Genomic DNA, 22,220 nt, shown 5'->3' with positions numbered 1-22,220 from the left:
GAGTGGGAGCTGGGAGTTTGCATGACCTACTAGTTCAGCGTTCTCCGGAAGCTCTCTGCTCATTGGTGCATTCTTCTCACCCAATCTGGAGAAAGCACAGGGTTCTTGTGTGTGCCTCTGTTGCTGGAAGCTCTTGATGAGGCAGAGTCAGCTTGGGGACCTGTAACACCCGTACCTTCTCCCCTCCTCTCCCATGTTGCCCCTTTCATGAGAGCCCAGGGTACTGGGGAAACAACAGTGCTTGTGTCAGATGGGCTTCCAACAAGCATGGAGCTAGGAGGTGGCTTAGGTGTGGGGAGCAGCAGAGTAGAGCTGGTAAAACTTCTCTCATGTGCCCACCGGACATGGCAGAGGACCCGGGAGCCACAGCCAAGAAGGGCTTCCTGACAGTTTTCCTCCAGGGTGTCCTGGCCACCACAAGATCCTGGCTGTGCACAGTGTTTGCAAAGAGAATGTTCCAGAAGGGTTCAACTATCCTTTTCACCTACCCTGAGGAGATCCAGGTGAGCTTTGCCTGAGGTTGCAGAGCCTCTGCAGACAACAGAGTGAGGAGTCACACACTTGTGTCCTGTCACCAAGAACCAGACCAACAATGCCTTGGCCTGGAGGCCTGGGCTTATCCTGAACCTTGCCTCGGGTCCTGGCCCCTACTCTGAGGAAGGAACATTCCCCCTGTACCTGGCAGAGAGTCAGTGGCTCTATGGTACAGTGTGATGAGGTGCAGTCACGCTGAGGCAGAGTTGCCAGGAGGACCTTCAGGCTCTGCTTCAGGTCTGAGGCTGTAAGCCAGCTGTGTGGTACTGGAAACAGAAGGTCAATATGACAGGAAGCACCTTTAGCTGGCAGCTGAGTGAAGCCATTTGATAGAGTAGACTCCTCCTCCAAAACCTAGGACATGGGGAGGATTCCACAATAGTCACCCCAGTGCTGGAGAAGACAGCTGAGAGCCGGTGGGATCCAGGAGCCTGAGTCCCTAGAGGGCTACAGGGGGAGGAGGTAGAATGGGAGGTCCTGCCCACCCCAGGCTTGCTCTCCAGACTGGTTGCCTTTTCCCTGTCCTGGAAGTGGAAGGTTGTCCCCCTTGAGCTACAGTCTTCCAGGGAGACTCTGGAACCTGCTTGTGGTCTTCACACAGAGTTGGTGGCAAGACTCATTGTGATGTGAGGCAGGGGTACCCTAACTGTATGGACAAGGGTGGCTGCAGGCCAGAGGGTTGTTCTTTTTAATGAAGGAAAAAAATCCTCTTCCAACTGCTTTGTGAAGTTTTATACCAACAGAATGAAATCCCAGGAAAACACAATTGGATTATTAAATATTATTCCAGGATTCTAAGTAGTATAATCCCAGGTGTTAAGCATGAGAGACATGTAGCTGTGTAGCCATTGACAAGAAAGATTTTCTTTTTTTTGGTACCAGGGATTGAACTCAGTGTCACTCAACCCCTGAGCCATATCCCCAGCCCTATTTTGTGTTTTACTTAGAGACAGGGTCTCATTGAGTGCTTAGCACCTAGCCATTGCTGAGGCTGGCTTTGAACTCATGATCCTTCTGTCTTAGCCTCCTTAGCTCCTGAGATTACAGGCATGTGTCACTGTGCCCAGCAAGAAAGAATGATTCTAAGTGCAGTAGTTAATGATTAAAAAAATGAAATTAATTAAACATATACTCTGAGGTGATTACTGCTGTTATTCCTGTTTACAAGTAAAGTTACCAAGGTCTGGGGAGATGGACATGCTGTTGGTATTGTTGGAAGTCAGGAAAATGGAGATAGGGAGTAAGAGGGACAAGAGCTCTGTGGTATGGAAGGAGCTAGAGATAGCACCAGGAACTCATGATTTTAGATAGTTGCCAGCTCTGTCCATCAAAAGTCCTATGGCAAAGGCACCCTGGGACCATGAGCACCTATAGAAATAATGATGCCCTGGGACCCGAGCACACCCACATCCCATCATGCCTTTTCTCTCTTTCTCTCTTTCTCTCTTTCTCTCTCTCTCTCTCTCTCTCTCTCTCTCTCTCTCTCTCTTTCTTTCTTTTCTTTCTACTGTGGACTGGCCCAGGAGCACTTTATCACTGAGCTACACTGGTGGTGGCTGGTGGAAATAAACTTTCCCAGACCTTTTTATTTTTTATTTTGAGGCAGAGTCTTCCTAAGTTGCCCAGGATGGCCTGGAACTTGTGACCCTTCTGCCTCAGCTTCCTGAGGAGCTGTGATTTCAGGCGTGTTCTACCCCACATGGCCCAATCATGTCTTCTAACTCCCGTTTCCCACCACACAATGCTGTTCCTGGAAGAAGAACCACCTCCATGAGTCAGTGCGAGATGCACAGGGGGGCCAAGAGCTCCTTGTGCTGGAACATCAGGAAATGCTAAGGCGGCAGGCATGTGGTGATCCAGACACCTCCTCAGATGGCCAAGAGGACTCCATGTGAAGTCTGTGGTTGACATGGTGGTCTGTCATTGCTAGCTTTTCACTTTTTTTTTTTTAATTTTTTTTTATTGGTTGTTCACAACATTACAAAGCTCTTGACATATCATATTTCATACATTAGATTGAAGTGGGTTATGAACTCCCAATTTTACCCCAAATGCAGATTGCAGAATCACGTCGGTTACACATCCACAATTTTACATAATGCCCAATTAGTAATTGTTGTATTCTGCTACCTTTCCTATCTCTACTATCCCCCTCCCCTCCCCTCCCCTCCCTTCTTCTCTCTCTACCCCATCTACTGTAATTCATTTCTCTCCTTGTTTATTTTCCCATTCCCCTCACAACCTCTTATATGTAATTTTGTATAGAAATGAGGGTCTCCCTTCTTTTCCATGCAATTTCCCTTTTCTCTCCCTTTCCGTGGTTCCGTGGTCATGTTCATGATGGCAGAAATGGGGTTAAGAGAACATAGAAATTATCTGGGATATCTCTGCAGCATTTTTGCAAGTCTAAAGTTATTCCAATTTTTTTAAGAAAACTGTTGAAGATGCTCACATTAGCTGAATCTGGCACAATTTGATTATTATTTTTTTAATATTTATTTTTCAGTTGTAGTTGGACACAATACCTCAATTTTATTTGTTTATTTTTATGTGGTGGTGAGGATCAAACCCAGGGCCTTGCACATGCTAGGCGAGCACTCCACCGCTGAGCCACAACCCCAGCCCCATAAAAGGCAAAGTGATAGGAATGGATTAAAATTCATTGTTAAACATACTTACAGAAAAAAAGAGAAAAAAGGAACTTTTCTATTCTTCTATCAAAGAATGGGGTTTAAAAATGTAGAAGAAATAATTGCAATAGAAAACTGTCACTCTGTAACCAAGGTATAGTAGCTGATGCAGGCAGGTATCACTCAGGAATCCTGAGCTCGGTGGGGGTGCCAGGAAGTCACAGGATATCCAGTGTCCCATTGCAGAAGCCTTTATGGATGAGGAAAGATGACTCTCACAGTGAAGAAATCTGGCAGATAAGCCTTAACCAAGGACCGACCTCTTGGTCAGCCCTGGTGGCACCAACAGGTTTCATGGGCTGCTTGGTCAGGCTCAAGGTGTTTGGCTAGGCACCTGTGGAAAGTGCAGATGTTTGGCCACACCTGACCTACACTGAGTACATTTTTTCGTGGCTTGGCTTAGCAGTGTCCCAACCAAACAATTGTAATCATGGGAAAACTGTGAGCCAACTAGGTCAAGAGACAGTCTGCAGAATGACCTGAACTTTTCAAAATTGTCAGTATCAGAAAAGATAAGGCCAGGGAACTTCTCTAGAAAAGAGACATGACCAGTAAATGCATTGTGTGTCCCAAGGTAGACCCTGGATCTAGATATCAGGTGGACATATGGAGGCATATGGCTAGGGGCACCTGCTCCAGGCTCCTGTTCTCCTAACGCTGCCTGTCCTCAGCAGACATGGTGTGTGGATAGGATGCCTACCTGGGCTTGGAGACGTGTTAGGATGCTGCCTCCAAGTGCTTTAGCAAAGTGCTTCTTTTTTTTTTTTTTCTGTACTGGGAATTTGACCCAGGGGCACTCAACCACTGAGCCACATCCCCAGCCCTTTTCTTTATTTTTTAATTAGAGACTGTCATACTGAATTGCTTAGGGCCTCATTAAGTTGCTGAGACTGGCTTTGGACTCAAGATCCCCCTGCCTCAGCCTCCTGAGCAACTGGGACCAGAGGTATCCCCATGCCTTGTTGTTGCTGTCTTTTCTGTAGGATATCTCTGTGGTGTTTACTTGTCCCTGTGGCTGTCACTTAACATGTGGGTTTTACAGGTCTGGCGGCGGCTGGTGGAAATAAACTTTCCTGTAGAGTATGACTGGAAGGAGTCGCTGCTGGGGGACATGGAAGAAAGGCTCAAGAAGGTACCAGACATGGAGGACACCATCAACATGGTGATGAGCCCAGACTGTTGCAGCACCTGGGGCTACAAGCAGAGCACACATGTACAGGCCCTGGGATCCACCCAAGCTTTGCATTTCTGTTTCTGATCAGGGCTTTGCAGTTTGACCTCAGAAACATTTCAGAGTTCTAGTGTGACGTTCTTGAGAAGAGCCAGGGAATGGGATTGTGCTCTTACTGGAGCCCTAGACATAACATGTCATCAAGCCCTCCATGTATAAGTGCTCCAAGGGACCTACTGGTGGCAGGAGCCTTATTAAAAACAGTGACATGGAGGAAATAAACAAACAAAAAATGCCCTTCATTTTGAATGAAGGTCTGTGACCCAGAAAAGTTGGTTTCTCCATGAGTGTTTTATATGGATCTGATTAAATGGATGTTTTTAGGAAGACAAAAGAAAGGAAAAATGGCTCTTTTTCAAAATTTACATGTTTTTACAAGCTGCTATTCTGCCTGCTTTTTTTTGCAATATGAGAAGAGACTAACTTGGTTTCATCTTTACTCTTCTAGTGAGGGGCAGGGAGGACATGCTTAGTATAGGACAGGGAGGAGGGGAGTCAGAACAACCAGGCACTTACACCCCGACCCACCGCTGTGTTTGCAGGAGAGGCCCCTTTCCCAGATCTCTGCCTTCTGTAGCCCTCACTGGGATGCCGCTGACCTCAAGGACAGTGTGGCCAAGAGCTTTGAGAAGTGTGTCATCGAAGCTGTGAGCTCTGCCTGCCAGGTGACCAATCTCTTCTTGGGAAACATGCTTGGGTTCACAGATACTTGCTGATATGGCCAGCTCCAGGCCTTAAGTGCCTGCCAGTTCCAAGGCCTGTGCTGACCAGGATTGGGTCCTTGGTGCCCCCTCCCTGGCTTGGGCCTCATGCTGCAATCCAGTGCTCTCTACCCACTCCTTGACATGCAACTTGGCTTCCTGTTGCAGAACCCTGTGCAAAACCACAAGCCATCGTGCAGCTGATGTGGTGGGCTGTGCCTCCAATTGCCATTGTGATCGTTCCCCCTGGTTTGTTTGTGGTCTGTTAACTCTTGCCCAACAGATATGCAGGAAATGACCCCAAAGGTTGACAAAACATCTATGGAAGGAAGCTTCTGAAGTTAAATAGACTCCATCCTTGTTGGGGTAGAACACTTGCCCAGCTTGGCCCTGGGTTCTATTCCCAACACTGCAGAAAAAGAGGGGAAAGATTCTATCATTTCACTTAGCTTTTTTCTGCAAAATGGGAGGAGGTTCTGCCTGGCACATTCCCCACACAGTACCCTGAGGCTCCCAGGGTCCTTCTGTATTTCCTGCTGGACACTTCAAGCCCTGCACACTGCTGGCCAGTGGAGTCGTGAGAAGCAGAGCTCACTTTTTCTAGGGAAACAGGCTCTAGTCTTTTTACATAACTAATACTTCTAAGGCTTTCATTTGTTCTTTGCTCAGTGCTTTAGTAACATGGCAGCCACATCTCCTGTCACTCACCCTTGGAAGCCAAACTTGGGGGGAGTGGTGTGTTTCAGGTGTGGGTGCCACCAGCACAGTCTACTTGGCAACATTCTCATCAGCTCAGAAAGAAAATGCAGCCCTTCAGCTGTGGAGTCTGCCCTCCACCATGCTGGCCCCAAGGCCTTCCGCAGCAGCACCAAATCTTCCTTCCTCCTCCACAGACTACTCAGGTGTCTCAGGAATGAAATCACACAGGCTGTGGCCTTGGGTGCCTGGCTTCGTTGAGCATGTGTTCAAGGTCATTCACTCTGGAGTACCTATCAGTTCTTTGTCCCTTTTCATGACTACATGTTACTCATCATATGGACTCAGGGGGCTTTTATGTTCCATTTGTCCTCTGGTGGACATCCGGGCTCTCCCTGACTGATGGCTGTTATCAGTCTGCTGCTGTGGACCTCCACACATGGGTTTGTGTGGATGTGCTGTTCACACTCTCTGCGCCTATGGTGGAGTGACTGGATCACTTGGTACCTATGTGATTGAAGGACTATCTGGCCCATTCCCACAGTGGCTGGACCATTTCCATGTCAGTTGCCAGCCTAGGAGGGTCCTGACTTCTCCACACCCCCATAGCCTGTGCTCTCAGACCTGTCACTGTGCAGTTTGGGGGTGTGGAGTGGTTTCTCTGGTGACTTTGATAGATATGACCTCAGATACCTTCTCATATGTTTTTTGGCTATTTCTGTTTTCTATGTCTTTGGACAAATGTCTACTAGAAAGAAATGGCAGTGGAGACATGGACAGATGTGAGGTGAACCCTCACAGCTGCGGTCAACAGACTTTGTGACAAGAGTGCCAAGATCACTTAAGGGGTGAAGTTCAGTGCCTTCCTCAAATGGTTAATTGAGCTCTATGTCTTTCTTTTATTGTGGCTTATGAGAGTTCTTTGGATAATCAGGTGCAAATCTCTGGTCAGATATGTGATCTGCCAGCATTTTCTTCCATTCTCTGGATTGTTTTCACTCTTGGTGTTTTCTTTAGAAGCACAGAATTTTTAATTTCTTTTTCTCTCTTTTTTTGCAGTAGTAGGGATTGAAACCAGGGGTGCTCTAACACTGAGCTACATCTCTACCCCTTTTTATTTTTTATTTTGTGAAACAATCTCACAAAGTTGCCCTCAAACTTGCAATATTCCTGCCTCAGCTTCCTGAGTAGCTGAGATTACAGGTGTGCCCCACCACTCCTGAGAAGGTTTTTACTTTTGGAAAAAATTCAATGTGTCTTTTTTTTCTCTTGTTGCTAGTAATTTTGACATCTTATGCTAAATCCTGGGTCATGAAGATTTACCTATGTCTTCCTCTAAAAGGTTTTTATTTTGGGGGCTGGGGATGTGGCTCAAGCGGTAGTGCGCTTGCCTGGCATGCGTGCGGCCCGGGTTCGATCCTCAGCACCACATACCAACAAAGATGTTGTGTCCGCCGAGAACTAAAAAATAAATATTAAAAATTCTCCCTCTCTCTCTCTCTCTCTCTCTCTCTCTCTCTCTCTCTCTCTCTCTCTCTCTCTCTCTCTCTCTCTCTCTCCTCTCTCACTCTCTCTTTAAAAAAAAATAAAAGGTTTTTATTTTTGTTTTTGGCACTGAGTGCTAACCTAGGACCATATGCTAATACGTGCTCTGTCATGGAGCAACCCCCTCTGAATGCTCTAGAGTGTTAGCTCTTAACATTAGTTTCTTTTTCTATGTGTATGAGGTAAGGGTCCAGATACATTCTCTTGCATGTGGAGATCCATCTGTTCCAGACCATTTGAGGAAGGCACTGTACTTCACCCCTTGAGTGATCTTGGCACTCTTGTCAAAAAGTCTGTTGGCCGCAGCTGTGAGGGTTCACCTCACATCTGTCCATGTTTCCACTGCCATTTTTTTCTAGTAGGTCGTAAAATCAAGAAGCATGAATTCTCCTGATTTGTTCTCCTCTTTTTGTATTGTTTGCTAATCTGGATCTCGGGATTCCATATGAATTTTAGAATCAGTTTGTCAGTTTTTGCAAGGAAAGCAGCTGTGATTTTGACAGGGATGGTTTTGAATCTAAGTCATTTTGGGGAGTGTTGACCTCTTAACAATGTCACATCTCATGGCTTCTGAACCTGGAATGTCTTTCCATTTATTTTGGTCTTTAAGTTTTTTCTTTTTTTTATTGGTTGTTCAAAACATTACAAAGCTCTTGACATATTTCATACATTAGATTCAAGTGGGTCGACAGTAGTTTACAGTTTGCAAATGGTAAGGTCTGCATTTCTTTTATGAAATTTACTCCTAAATACTTTATTCCTTTGCTATTGTAACAAATTATTTTTTCAGGGCTGGGGTTGTGGCACAGTGGTAGAGCACCTGCCTAGCACTTGTGAGGCACTGGGTTTGATCCTCAGCACCACATAAAAATTAAATAAAATAAAGGTATTGTGTCCATCTACAACTAAAAAAAAATTTTAAGAGAGAGAGAGAGATAATTGTTTTTTAATATTTATTTTTTAGTATTCAGTGGACACAACATCTTTGTTTGTATGTGGTGTTGAGGATCGAACCTGGGCCGCATGCATGCCAGGCTAGCGCGCTACCGCTTGAGCCACATCTCCAGCACAAAAAATATTTTTAAAAATTGTTTTCTCAAATATGTTTTTGGGTTGTTTATCACTAGCACTTGGAAACAGGGCAGCACCTCGTCTCTGTGGCCTACAGCTTTGCAGGCTCATTTCTTTTCTCTAGCGGGGTATCCGTGGGAGAGTACCTTCTTTGAAGTTTTGACATAGAAGACCATGTTATCTGCCTGTAAGTTAGTACTTCCTTTACAATCCCAACACTTTTGTTTTCCTCTTCCCTACCTAATTGCCCTGGATAGCAACTCTGGCACTGTGAAAGGAGTGAAATTGGCTATCCTGGTCTTGTTCTTGGAGTTTTGCCTAATACTTCTTCTGTATCTATTACAATGGTTGTGTAACTTTTTTCTATCAGTATAATGTATTCATGTTTTCGTGTCTGCATGTGGAGATGGAACCCAAGGGTGCTTTATCACTGAGCCACATTGCCACCTCTTTTTGTTTTTCATTTTGAGACAGAGCCTCACTAAGTTGCTGAATCTAGCCTCCAACTTGTGATCCTCCTGCCTCAGCCTAGTGAGCTGCTGGGATTACAGGCATGTGCCCCTACACCAGGCTTATTAACTGATTTTTGATGTAAAAACATGGTTTTATTCCTAGGATAAATCTCACTTCCCTATGGTCTATAACTTTTTATTCATTGCTAATTAATGTTTTCTTTTATCCTGTTAAGTATCAAAAGTACCTGTTATTAGTTCACCCTGTGTTTTTTATTAATCACTGAAACTTTTTCATTTTTTTTTTGCAAAAATGTGAATGCAAAGAAGAAAACTGTTTTGTTTCTTGGTGAAGCATCAGAAGGAGAATTGGAGTGTCTGTGGTGTTTGAGGGCAGCTTGTGATATAGTAAAGTTTTCCCTCATCTTGTTTTTGGCATTTTTTCATGACAGGCAAGTCTAAGAGAAATACAGAAGCTGACAATGAGCTGGGAGGGTGTGTGACTTGGGGTTATAGCGGTGTGTTTGTGCATGTGTATGCATCTTCAAACCTCTGGCACCTCACATAAGGAGCCAGGCCAGGACAATGGAAATCCCTAGGAAATATTTAGTATTTTATGTTTCTTTTCTTTTTGCAATACAGGGGATGAAACCCAGGGCCTCCAATAGGCCAAGCTACCAGGGGGTAGCCCAACATCTCTTCTGTATTATTATTTTTTTTGAGGCACTATAAAACTAGCTTCAGTAGATTTATGAAATGCTCTTGGGTGCTAACTTGTGTCATTAAAAAACAAATCAGTAAAATCTTCTCAACTCTCTCTTTTAATTCATTTTCTTTTAGTCTCAGATAAGTGTCCTAGAGGGAGTCTCTCGTCATGATTTGCAGAAATTTGGCAGCCTTGTGTCTGCTGTGATCACCAAGTCCTGGCCCAGGAACAACAGAGAGCTTGTGGAAGTCCTGGATGAGATTCTTGAACACCTGCTAACAGGGCCTGATGTGAAGCAGCTCTTCAAGTTGTACGGTGTGTGTAGGACTGGTTGGAGTTGCTGTCCTTCCTTGGGCAAATGAACAGGCAAGGTACTTGACCTGGTCCTCAGCCTGTATGTGCTGAGGTTTGGTAAAGTCAGGATGCATGGAGGTGCCTAGGCATGTGTTAGGCATAAAGAGCTTCTAACACTAGAACCATTTTCTGCTGAGTGCCTGCTGAATATGTGCTCCTGGGAGGACACATGGTCCTTGAAGCAACCCCTCTGAAAGTCCCCAAGCCCCTTGATTTCCAGATGAGAGAATGGAAGTGCCCAGGGCACATTGCTTAACCAGGATGTTGGAGACTCACTGTGTCCAAGACAACAAATGATTAGAAATCAGTCCAAGCCCAGCTTGCCTCCCTGTGAAGCTCATGTGTCACATTTTGAGACCAATATTGATAACTAACAAAACATGAAGTGACTCTTGAGCCATCACCTTCCCAAGTGTCATACATTGCCCTGGAAATGATGGTGCAGGTTTATGTGTAAATTGCTAGATTCAGATCCTGTAGTGGGAAAGCACTTGTGTGGCAATAAAAACCCAGGGCCAATGATTGTCTCAGCCAAACCAGCTGCTCTGTTCTATACCAGGTCATAGGCAGGAGTAGTGTGTGGTTCTGAAGGTGGCTGCTGTGTGCATGGGCCACAGCAGCCTGCTGGGGAAGAGTTCACTGTTACACCCCACAGCATGCATTTAAGGCTCCTGCTTGTCTTTTCCTGGCTTCCTGGTTCCGTTCCTTTTATCACTGAGTAAAGTCCCCTTGTCTGGATGTGCCTGGATTGGTCCATTCTCCCACTGAAGGTCATCTCAGCTGCACTCTTTGTGGGGGTGATGCTGGGGATGAACCAGGGATTCATGCCTGGTAGCCTAACACACTACCACCAAGCTGCAGCTCAGCCCCCTGTGATCTTTGTTTTGTTTTTTTAAAGAGAGAGAGAGAATTTTTTTAATATGTATTTTTTAGTTTTTGGTGGACACAACATCTTTATTTTATTTTTATGTGGTGCTGAGGATCGAACCCAGCACCCTGCGCATGCCAGGCGAGTGTGCTACCCCTTGAGCCACATCCCCAGCCCCTTATCTTTGTTTTTTTATGGTAAAAATAAACTTGGTCTTCTCATTATACTATATGAACCTCATATTACTGTGAGATAAATAGTCTGGCAGTTAAACTAGTCATGTTTTAAAATATTGTCCTCTAGTTGCTCCAAAAGCTCATGTTCCAGGTTTTGATCCGCAGACAAGATAGGCAGAGCATGAAGCTGCAGCATGGATCTGCCTCCTTCCTGGATGCTGTGCAGATGCTTCCCTACACCCATGGAGTGGCCTCTGATGTGAGCTTGTCCTGTTGCAGTTTATTTTCCTCCTACTGCAGTGATTCTCAAGACAGCTGTGCCGGGTTTCTGTACTTGTGACTAAAAGGCTCAGGGGTCACTCCAGTTGAACTGGGGTACACCAAATAAAACAAAATAGACACAAATACCTTTTTGTTTGGGGTAACAGTGACGGCTCCTCTGACTTTAAGGATCCTCAGGAAGAGAGAGAGCGAGAGCACATGCTGACCCCTTTTATTGAGGAGAAGCTATTCAAATGAGGCAAGGGGTCAGGTTTCAGGGGGCTGAGTCTATCTTTATGATGTCTGCTGTCAGAATGTTGACTGACATCTGAGTAGGCCACATCCAAGGACATAGTAAGAGAAGGGGACACACACAGGCACTTCCATGAAAGATTCTATCCTAAACAGGGCAAGGGGTTATATTACAAAGGAACAGGTGAGCATAACTTCACCTATGCACAAGGCACAGTCCCTTAAACCCAAGAAGGATGGGGAAAGCTTTGTCACATTTCTGTGACTGAGTGCCTCAGCACCCAGCCGGGGAGTGTGACTCAGTCACGTGCAAGGTTGGTCTCCCACAAGGTGAATTTCCAAGAATATCATATGTAGTTCAAGAAATACGTTCACTGTAGCATGGGCTCAGGACTTCAACCCTGAGCACTGTGGTTCTCCTGGCTGACTTTGGCCATTGGAAGGGTCTCCTCCTCCCAGACAGGAGATGCACTAGGTTAGGACCTGAACCTCACAGGTACAGGCATAGCTGAGTAAGGCATCAGCGCATCTGGAAACACCACTGACTGCTGCCAGCGCCATGTGGGCAGGGGGCTGGTGAGAGGTTCTAATGGCAAGGAGAGGGGAGGGCCACATGCTCATTGTGCTCGTTGTCTTCTCAGGGACAGATGAGAAGCTCTTAGCCAACATCACAGAGGATGCCAAGAGGTTGATGGCTGCTGCCAGCTCTGTCTTCGGAGAGGTTGCTGGTGATGTCCTGGATGGGTCCATATTGGCCAGATGGTTGGAGCTGATCCTGAAGCACAAAAGTCAGTTTCTGGACCTGTGGCAGTTAGGTGAGCTGTGGCCAGGCTGGTAAGAAGCCTGTGTTCACATGTGTGCTGGCTGTCCTCCTCTATGCCACCAAGTGGGGGCCTCCTTGTCCTTCTGATGGTGACTGTGGGGCACTCCCAGGGAGAGAAAGGAATATCATGAAGTTTGTTTCCTTTGGCTGACTTTGTCATTATTTTCCAGAGACAAAAAGTTCTTCATTCCAACAGAAAAATTGTGACATGGAAGAGACACTGGACTGGAGGATGGGCGAAGTCATGTTTCTGAAGAGAGAGAAGAGACAGGTGGACAGCCTCCTGAGGCTGTGTGGGAAGGTGAAGCATCTCATCCAAGGTACTGCTCCCGCAGTTGCACTGGGAACCCTTGAGAGCTGTCACGGGGATTAAGCAGGCCACAAATAGTGGGGCCTTATTTTTCTGGGAGAAGCTTTTAAAAAACATTCTTGACCCAGTTTTCAATGCATTTGCCCATGGAAGCAGCTTCCCCTTGTACATTCTTGTTTGTGTGCCTCTACACCTGTCGATGTCCCCAATTTCCCAGTGTCAGTGTCCTATGCTGGCTTCCCAAGGAGGGGAGGGGTAGATCTTTTTCCAGTCTGTGCCCTGAACATGAGGCTGCTTGCTGCTCTGTCACTCCCAGTGGTGTCCTGAGTTACTGTACCTTCTTCAGGGTAGGGCCTTCGCCATGCTGTGAACACAGGATTCACAGGCGAGCCGTGCGGTGGACCACGGCCACTCCATGGTTCTGGAACAAACTTTCTGTAGTTGGTGGAATTGCATTTCTTGCCTTGGTACTTTCTTTTCCCCTTTTTCATTGTGTTTATTTCAAATTCAGCACCAAACTGAACCAGCTATCTGAGTGGATGTCTCTGAAGCGTCTCCCAGGACAGAGGGCTTATTTTCCCTAGCGGGGAGTTGGCCCTTAATCTCCTCTGTCTCCCAGGGTTGCCTTGGCCTCTGGGCTGGTAGGGCAGGTCCTGCATCTCTGGCCTGTGCTTGACTCCTGTTTGACAGAAGGTGGCATCTACTGCTTGCTGGGACAGGGACACAGGAGGCCAGATACAGAACTGTGCCCCTGCTGTAGGTTGATCATTGGGCCAGGGACAGAATTTCCTTCAGAGTGCTGCATAAGTGCTGCATTGGGATGTCAGATGCATTCTCGCTATTGATCCTCTGTATGGAGCTTTTTGTCCTTCTCTGGATGCTCTTGAGAACTGTCTGGCCCTAGTGTTCTGAAGGTGACATTAATCTGTGCCTGGCCTTGGGTCTCTTTTCCATCTCTAGGATGGGGCACTGGCAGGTCTCATCCAGAGATCTAGTCTTAGAGCTCTAGAGCATTCTCCTGAATTGGTTAATTATGCTTTCCCTGTTGCAGGGTACACATCAGCAGCTGCTGGGCCTCCTGGCATGGTTGCCTGACTCCCATGACATCTCTCCTGCTTGGGCTTCACTTCTTGAGCCTTCTCTTCAATCTCCTCCTGTAACCTGGGAATTGAATTCTTTATTTCAGCTCTTATATATACTTAATTTGAAGGCACTCCCTTTTTTCTTTTTTTTTTTTTTTTGACACTGGAGTTGAACTCAGGGGCACTAGAACACTGAGCTACATCCCCAGCCCTATTTTTGTATTTTATTTAGAGACATGGTCTCACTGAGTTGTTTATTATTTTTCTTTTGCTGAGGCTGGCTTTGAACTCGTGATCCTACTACCTCAGCCTTGCCAGCCACTGGGATTACAGGTGTGTACCATGGTGCCCAAAACTTTTTTTTTTAAAAGATTTTTTTTTTTTAGTTGTAGATGGACATAATACCTTTATTTATTTATCTTTATGTGGTGCTGAGGATAGAACCCAGTGCCTCACATGTGCTAGGTGCATGCTCTATCACTGAGCCACAATCCCAGCCCCTCCCTTTTCTCTTGAAATATTCATTTATATACTATGTTCTTGTGGTTCATGGTTGCAGCATGTTTTCCCGTTTTTTCCCATTTCATCCAAGTTGCTTTTATCTGTTGGCTTTCTTTTTTTCTTTCCTTTTTTGCATGTTGGGGATGGACGCTAGACTTTTTTTTTTTTTTTTTTTTTTTTTTTAATGGCACTGAGGATTGAACGCATGCTAGGCAAGCATTCTACCACTGAGCTACACAATCCCTATTGGCTTTTTTGGATATATTTCCCACATTAAAACTTTTTCTGTTCTGATTGGAGATTTTCATTTGTCGGTATGAAGACAGTCCCCACAGGTGGATGGACAGGCTAAGGGCTTCTGGGCTGTGACCTGTGGGGCTCTGTGGCTGCCCTTAAATTGACCTAGTCCTTGAGGGCTTCTCTTGTGAGCTGGTCATATTTGCACACCCTGCCTGCTGCCAGACTTCTGGAGCCAAGAGGGAGAGGAGGAGAGTGAGCCCCACTTTTATTCCAGTTTTCCTGCCCTGGTGACTGTGTCATCCTCTTTGTCCTTAGATTGAATACTCCCTGTCCTCTGTAGCTGCCCAAGACAGGTGTGTGTCTAGAAGTAGCCTCCAGGCCAGAGAGCCCTGCAGTTGGTCCTTCGTGCCCCTTGACAGGGGGCGGGCAGCCCCCATCTGCCTCCATGGTGGAGGTGGACTCTCACCAACTGCTTCTTAAACAGACTTTGAACCCAATTCCAGTTCCCTCTCTGCCTCCTCCAGTCCAGAGTGACCTTAACATCTAGTGTCCTTGAGTGCCAGAAACTTGTGCTGGGCCTGGCTGAGCTCACCTCTGCTGTGTCTTTAGGGTCTCTGTTCTCAGGCCCCAAGTGTCATTTGCCACTGGTATGGCCATCTTTCTACTTCTCAGGTTGTGTTGTTATTGGGCTTATTTTCTACTGTCCTTGTTCCTGCTGGTTATGATGTTTTAAAAGCATTTTCTAATCTGTCACTGGAATGGAATTTGGGAGGGAGATGGATTTGTGTTTCCAACTGTTCTCTCCACACAAGAGCTTCCAGTCTGTTCTTTATCATGAAAACTGATAAACAATCCCGTGGCAGTGTGGAGGGGAGGAGGGATGAATTCTTCTTAAGAAAAAAAAAATCCCATAAATAATATTAATTTGTGTTTTCTCAAAGAAGTTATTAGAAATACTAGGAAAGTAAAATAAGATGCTACTGTGTCTAGCAGTTTAACTTCCATGTTTCCTTGTGGTTTCCAAAGTGGATTTTGGAGAGATTGAAGCAAGACACTCAGAAGACTTGAACTGCAAAAGACTGAATGAAGCCATGAGGGTGAGATAGCCGCTGTCCTCAGCCTGCAAGCTGATGACGCACTACAACCTGGACCATGAGGTCAAAAAAATGGCTCTTCCAGATCTTCTGGGAAGAAGCTGCAGAGTCATTAAGTCATCCCCAAGGAGAGTCTGAAAGACAAACCCTTGCGCTTTTAGAGACCTTTGAGTACTTGTACTTGCCTTGTTACCAGAGGTTCATGAAACTGTATCACGATCTGAAGTGAGGAGAGATCACCTTTGGAGAAATTAATGTCTTCTTCAAGGATTTTGTAGATAAATACAATGACCTGACTTTAGACCTCCAGATCATGTGTAAAGTAGACCCCCAGGCCCAGAGGGGCTGGATCTCAGAGCGTGTTGAACAGATCAAGGAGTACCATAGCCTGCACCAGGCAATCAGCTCGGCCAAGGTCATCTTGCAGTTCAAAAAGGATTTTGGATTGACTGGTGACTTCAGTGTTATTTACACTTTAATAAACTTTGTAAGTTATTTGCTGGGGACTCCTGGGAGGTGGGGGCCTACCTCAGACTCCTTAGAAGCCCCAGGTTTTCTGGGAAAATCAGTGAGGCAGCCCCCTCCAAAGACTCTCATCTGGGCTGCACTAAGTCTGGAACATTCCAAGCCCTGGGTTTTTACCTTTGCTTGAGACAGTGTGACTGTTCCTTAGCTAGTGAGTTTTCTTGGGTCTATATGAGGGCCAAAAATTCAGGGTAGAAAAAACCTACCCCTTTCCAGAGGAATCTCATCTCTTTAGGTTATGAAAGCACAAAGGGAAATATTTTGTCATCTGTCCAGGTACCTCTCCTAGTTGCAGTGGGAATGCCAAATGGTACATTGCTCCTGTTGTAGCTCAGGCCTGAATCTCTTCCTGTTTCTTAGTCTCACATTTCTAAGGTGTGTGGATTTTCAGTAGAGGCAGGTATGTTAATGCTTAAAATTTAACACAGAGTGTGGAATGGTCTATATCTAGACTTGAACCCTTCGGTAAGTCTATGAGTAACTCCCCCAGAGAAGCTAACATCATGGACCTGGCTCGGCTGCTGTGAGTAGCAGGTTTCGAAGTCTATGAAAGCTTCCTCACAGGACCTGGGTACTGGGGACAGTAGCAACTGCAGCTTAGCCAGGAGGGCTGTGGAGGTCATGCTATCCTTGGTGCAAGAATGTGTCAGGCTCTGCTATAGCAGCTGCTTGTCCAGGCATACTGGAGGGCAGGTGTGGGTGGTTGCTGGAACAGCCCACAGCAGAACTTCATCTTGCAGATTGATGATTTCAAGGCCACCCACCATGAGAGACTGAACCAGATTAGCCCACAGCTCATCCAGGCCAAGAAGCTGTTGCAGGACATCAGTGAGCCCCACCGCCAGTGTCTGGAGGAGCTGGCCCTGCAGAAGGAGCTGGTCAGCTGGCTACACGACGAGCTGAGAGGTATGGTGGGAGCTCAGCTTCAGGTGTTTGCCAAATGGGGTTCCTGACCTTAAGGATGTCCTGCCTCAATCATGTGCATGTGTTGGGTTGCGGGGACAGTGTCTGCTTCTAGGCCCACAGTGGAGTTTGCATCAGGACAGCTTTTCAGGCTTCTGGTTAAAACTGTTTCCTTTGTTGCTCTTTCCATCTGTGGACACTGACATAATTTTCATAAGCATCCTGACTTCTTTTTCTCCTTCAAGCTCATTCTGCCAGAGGCCTAGGCATGCTCTTGCCCACAGAGGGGTGTTGCTGCTGTAAGCTTGTGTAACCTGTATACTTCTCTTCCAGCATAGGGCTGGGCAGCCTGTGTGGTTGTGTGGACTAGATAGAGGCAGGGGAGGAGAGGTAAGAAAGAAAGTTCAAGGAGGTGGAGCGGGGACAGCACTCACACACCACAGAGGCCTAGAAGGCCACCTCCTGCTGGCACTGAGGCGTCATTGGCTCCAGCTCTCATCCAGAGCTTTGCTGCTTCCACCTTGTACTCCTGAGTCTGCTTTGACTTACATTCTTTGATTAGTAATTAACCCTAGGGGAATTATCTCAGTTTTTTAAATAATTGATTGCCCAATATTATTATTATTTTTTTATTAGTTGCTCAAAACATTACAATGATCTTGACATATCATACATTTGATTCAAAATATTTACCAATGGAACGTGTTTTTGTTCAGGTGATAATGTTTGTAGATTAAAGGAAATAAGATACACACAAGCCTAGAACAGTGCCTGGGACATTGTTTGGTAAAGATTAGATGCTGTTCAGTGGTGTCATCATATGCTGCAAAAGAAAAGGTATCCTAGTGTCCTAATGGAAGGCAGGAAGTGCCACACATGCTAGGTGTTTACTTAGTGTCTATTGATGGCCTCATGAAGGATCTTGCCCCAGGTGAGAGTTGTGTAGCATCATGGAGTGGTCCTGTGCTGACTCCCTCTCTGCCCCAGGCTTCACCGAGCTCAAGGTATTTGTGGACCTGGCCTCCATCTCAGCTGGAGAAAGCGACATTGACGTGGACTGGGTGGCCTGCTTCCATGATGCTGTGCAAGGCTATGCGTCCCTGCTGTATAAGCTGGACAAGAAGGCAGGCTTCAGCAAGTTCATGGAAATTTTAAGAGAACTCTGGAAGGCTCTGCAAAATGACCCCCATCTGCCCAGTAAGCTGGTGAGTTTTGTTCCTGATTCCAAGGTGTGGAGGTCTTGCAGCTTTGGGAAGCAGCTGTGCTTTGAGGGCACATGGGCATGGAGGCGTGTAGGCAGCCATTTAAACTGATGTTTAAAACCAGATTTTCTTCACTATGGAAATGCTTTCTTTGTCTTGGGTTGGAAGAGAACTACAGAGCTGCTTGTCAAGAGCAGTCTCCACCCTACAGGACAAGTGTAGAAAGAGCAAGGTAGGAAGCAGCAGTTTTCTCTGAATTTAGTAACTGTCCTTTTGTTTAGTTACTTTTTGGTATTGTTCACAATTGATGTTGATTATTTCTTTTATCAGAAAAAAAAAACATTTAAGTAAATTACCTGTACCAGTGTCTGAGTAAACTTACACTCATAACTCACCCAATGAGAAGAGATGTCCAGAGGCCTGCACCAGCCTTGGGACAGTCCTGTATGTGGTTGGAGGGTGGGGAGATGGACAGAGAGAGCAGTTTGCAGTTTTTCTGTTAGAAGCTCATTTTCTGTTGTGATTTTTCCTGTTCTTCTGGTCATGCTCAGGGACCATGACAAGACATTAAGAACTTAGGGCTCCTGTTCAGTCAACCATCTCTCCTCAGAGGGCCTTTGTTCTGGGAACCCAGGAGGATGGTGGCCTGCCACCAGAGAGTACGGCCTGTGGCTATCTTACCAATCAACCATAAGTGCAGGCCAAGTTCATTCTAAGTGTCAGCTAGAAACCTGGCACCAGTGCAGCCACAATGAGTGGTTAGGGTCCTGAGCAATAGGCAGGGTCCTTAGGGAACAGCCAGGGATACCTGAGGCAGCCTCAGGCAAGAAGTTATGCCTGGAGCCCTAGAGGAGGGTGGCTGGAGTTTGCCCAGCAAGGACAGAGGCAGGGGGAGGACATCCAGGAAGATAGTCATTTGAACCCTGGCCCATATTCTCTGCTTTTGTTCCAACAGCGAGATTCTGCCAGGAACATGGAGTGGCTGAAGACAGTGAAGAAAAGCCATGGGTCCATTGAGCTCTCGTCCCTGTCCCTGGCCACAACAATCAACAGCAGAGGCATCTATGAGATCAGGGCACCCACAAGCGACCAGAAGGTGAGCCCTCTCAGATTCCAGGTGCAGTGTTGGTAGCATGCACTGGCCTGCTGCAGAGTCAGCATTTTAGCCACAAGAAAATGGCTTCTAATCATGTTTTGCCTCCCAGATCTCCCCAGAGATCTCTGCCATCCTGCGCCTGATCCTCCCTGGGGGTCACAGTGGCCTGGAACCAGAGCACTCTTACACTTTAGAAGAGCTGAAGGATCTTTTAAACAAGCTGATGCTGATGTCTGGCAAGAAAGACCACAAGAATATGGAAGTGGAGAGGTTTTCTGAGGTGAGCAGGTGCCCTGTTGCCTCAGGCTGGGCATGCTCACTGCCCTGCTTCCTGCAAAGGGGAAGGGGCAGGGGTTGGCTTCTGGTGGACAGAGTGGCTCCAGAGAGTGGAGCTGGTGGGTCTGCAGGGTGCACCTTGCCTGGAGCCACATCTGAGGTGGGACAGGCCCTGGAGGCCCTGAAGGCATCCTTAAGATCTGTCACCACTGGTGGTTAATCAGCTGCATTTAGCAGGAGGTGACCAAGTAGATAGTTCTGAGAAGTATGAATGCTTCATTTACTCTGTAAATTGGCAAAGTCAAACACCTCAATATTCTAATGGGCACTCTTCATCAAAACTAAAGTAACTGAGCCAGGTGTGGTGGCACATGCCTGTAATACCAGTGACTCAGGACGGAGTCAGGAAGAGTGTAAGTTAGAGGCCAGCGTCAGCAACTTAGTGAGATCCTGTCACAAAATGAAAAAGGGCTGGGGACATAACTCAATGGTATAACACCCTGGGTTCAATCCCTGGTAGCAACCACCCCCCCAAAAAATAAACCAAAAAAACCCTAAAATAATTGTAGATATAGGTTGTTGGTTTTTGTAATAGTCTCTCTCTCCTTCTCTTCCCCCCTTCTCTCTCTCTCTCTCTCTCTCTCTCTCTCTCTCTCTCTCTCTCTCTCTCTCTCTCTCCTGTTATAGGTTCTTTCCTTACAGTTTATTTGCACTTCACAGTAGACAATTTTTCCTCCAGTGCAGCCATAGAGCCAGATTCTGGCACATATTAGGCAAGTGCTCTACCACTGAGACCAGCCCAGCCCACAGTCAACATTCTTATCTGCCACCTGATCTCTTCCTGAAGGTAGCTGCCCTCTTCCTAGGCTTTTCGTGTTTCCCAGTGATCCTGAAGGAGGAGTGAACCCAAAACCCTTGACTTAGAACCCATGTGTGTCTAGATTAGCACGTCCTCCTCCAGTAGTTCACTGTGACATCTGCCTTATGCCCTTGTTTCCCCCAGTTATTCTGCCATGTGCAGCGGCTCATGCAAGCCTTCCTGAACCTATACTCTGCGGGAAACATGCTGTTCCAGGCATGGACTGCCGAGGTCTCCTGCTGCCCCAGGAATGGCGTCTCCATCTGCATGGACTTCCACTTGGAGTTGGTAAGCCAGTTGACAGAGAGTGGGGACGTCACCCGGCTCCTGGAAGCCCTCTGCAGGCATATGGAGCACTTCCTGAATGACTGGAAGGAGCTGGTGAGCAGAAAGCGCAGGGAGCACTTTTACCTCAACTTCTACACGGCCGAGCAGCTGGTCCTCCTGAGCACCGAGATCAGGAAGCAGAGTCCCAGTGAAGCTGCCCTCATGATGCTGTCCTTCATCAAAGTCAACTGCACCCCAGCTGACGTCTTAAGGGCCACCGAGGGGTTCAATGAGGCCCCCAGACGCCACGTGAGGACAGTGATGGAAAAATTACCTTCATTGCAATCCGCTGAGATCAGCCTGGTGACCAAGCTGAGGGCCATCATGGAACAGTCCCTGGAGAGCATGAGTGTCTTTATGCCTGGCTGCCTGGACTTGGAGGCCCTGGGCCATTGTCTGGCTCGCCTGGCCAGGATGAGTGGGCCTCCTGTGGAACGGTCTCTCCCCATGGGCCTGCAGGCTGGCCAGCCCAACCTGGTCTTGTGTGGCCATTCTGAGGTTCTTTTGGCTACCTCGGCCATCTACATGCAGGCCCCAGGCCAGCCCCTGCCCACTTTCAATGAGGTGCTACTCTGTACCCCAGGGACCACATTTGAGGAGGTTGCCCTGTTCCTGCACCGCTGCCTGGCCCCAGTTTCCCAGGGGCACAAGGTCTACAGCCTGCTGTTTGCAGATCAGCTGAGCTACGAGGTGGCCTGCCAGGCAGAGGCCCTGTTCCGCAGCCTGTGCACACAGTGTCCCTGGGAGGACTACCAGCTGGTGGTGGTCTGCGACATGGCACGGGAATGCTGCTACCTGCCCTCAGCCTTCAGCCAGTACAAAGTCTACCTCATCCCCGAGGCACACCTTCATGCCATCCAGGCCTACTTGGCACATCACTACCAGGTCCCAGCACAGATCCTGTCTGCAGCAGCTGTGTTCAGAGACCAGATGTGTGTGGGGCTCGTGGCCTCAGAGAGAGCCGGAGTTGGTAATGAGAGTGCTGGGGTGGGCAGGCAGTCTCTCAGGGCTTCTCAATGACCCCTGCCTCTGCAGCAGTGGGCACCTCAGATGACACCCCTCTGCAGGTGGGAAAGTGAGTCTCAGGAGGGTCTGACTCCCAGCAGTCAGTACTTCCTCTAGAAGGGGCCCCCTTTCCACCCAGGCTGCAGTTCCCGGGAGCCCAGCTCCTCCTTGGATGGACTTCTCTGCAGGTCACTTTTTTCTTTTGTAAACTCTTGACCTCTTCTGGGTCACATTGGTGTGATCAGAGGAGGCACAGCTGCTCTGGCTCCAGAAGAAGAGTGCTTTGCACCCTCCCTTCAGTCACTGTCATGTGTCCTTAATAAGAGGTGCTGACTTCCATTCTGTTGATTTTATCCCATGAGCAACACTGTGCCCTGTCAGGACAAAACCTGCCCTCCCCTCCCTGCTTGGGACATGCCTCTGCTTTTACATTATTTCAC

The 22,220-nt window shown here is 47.2% G+C and overlaps 1 pseudogene across 1 annotated transcript in view; it reads left to right on the top strand.

Moving 5' to 3' along the window:
• LOC144369696 (E3 ubiquitin-protein ligase RNF213-like) overlaps positions 1–22,220 on the top strand; it is an 81,335-nt pseudogene that overhangs the window by 13,687 nt on the left and 45,428 nt on the right. The window contains exons 10-21 of the transcript XR_013429436.1: positions 370–503; positions 4,267–4,356; positions 4,998–5,120; positions 9,761–9,941; positions 12,179–12,352; positions 12,531–12,680; positions 15,520–16,074; positions 16,853–17,018; positions 18,003–18,220; positions 19,173–19,313; positions 19,423–19,593; positions 20,593–21,745. The product of XR_013429436.1 is annotated as an E3 ubiquitin-protein ligase RNF213-like (transcript). The remainder of the gene's footprint in view (positions 1–369; positions 504–4,266; positions 4,357–4,997; positions 5,121–9,760; positions 9,942–12,178; positions 12,353–12,530; positions 12,681–15,519; positions 16,075–16,852; positions 17,019–18,002; positions 18,221–19,172; positions 19,314–19,422; positions 19,594–20,592; positions 21,746–22,220) is intronic.

Source organism: Ictidomys tridecemlineatus, chromosome 13, assembly GCF_052094955.1.
Source record: "Ictidomys tridecemlineatus isolate mIctTri1 chromosome 13, mIctTri1.hap1, whole genome shotgun sequence".
Taxonomy (NCBI): Eukaryota; Metazoa; Chordata; class Mammalia; order Rodentia; family Sciuridae; genus Ictidomys; species Ictidomys tridecemlineatus.
This window is presented reverse-complemented; position numbering and strand designations above follow the sequence as displayed.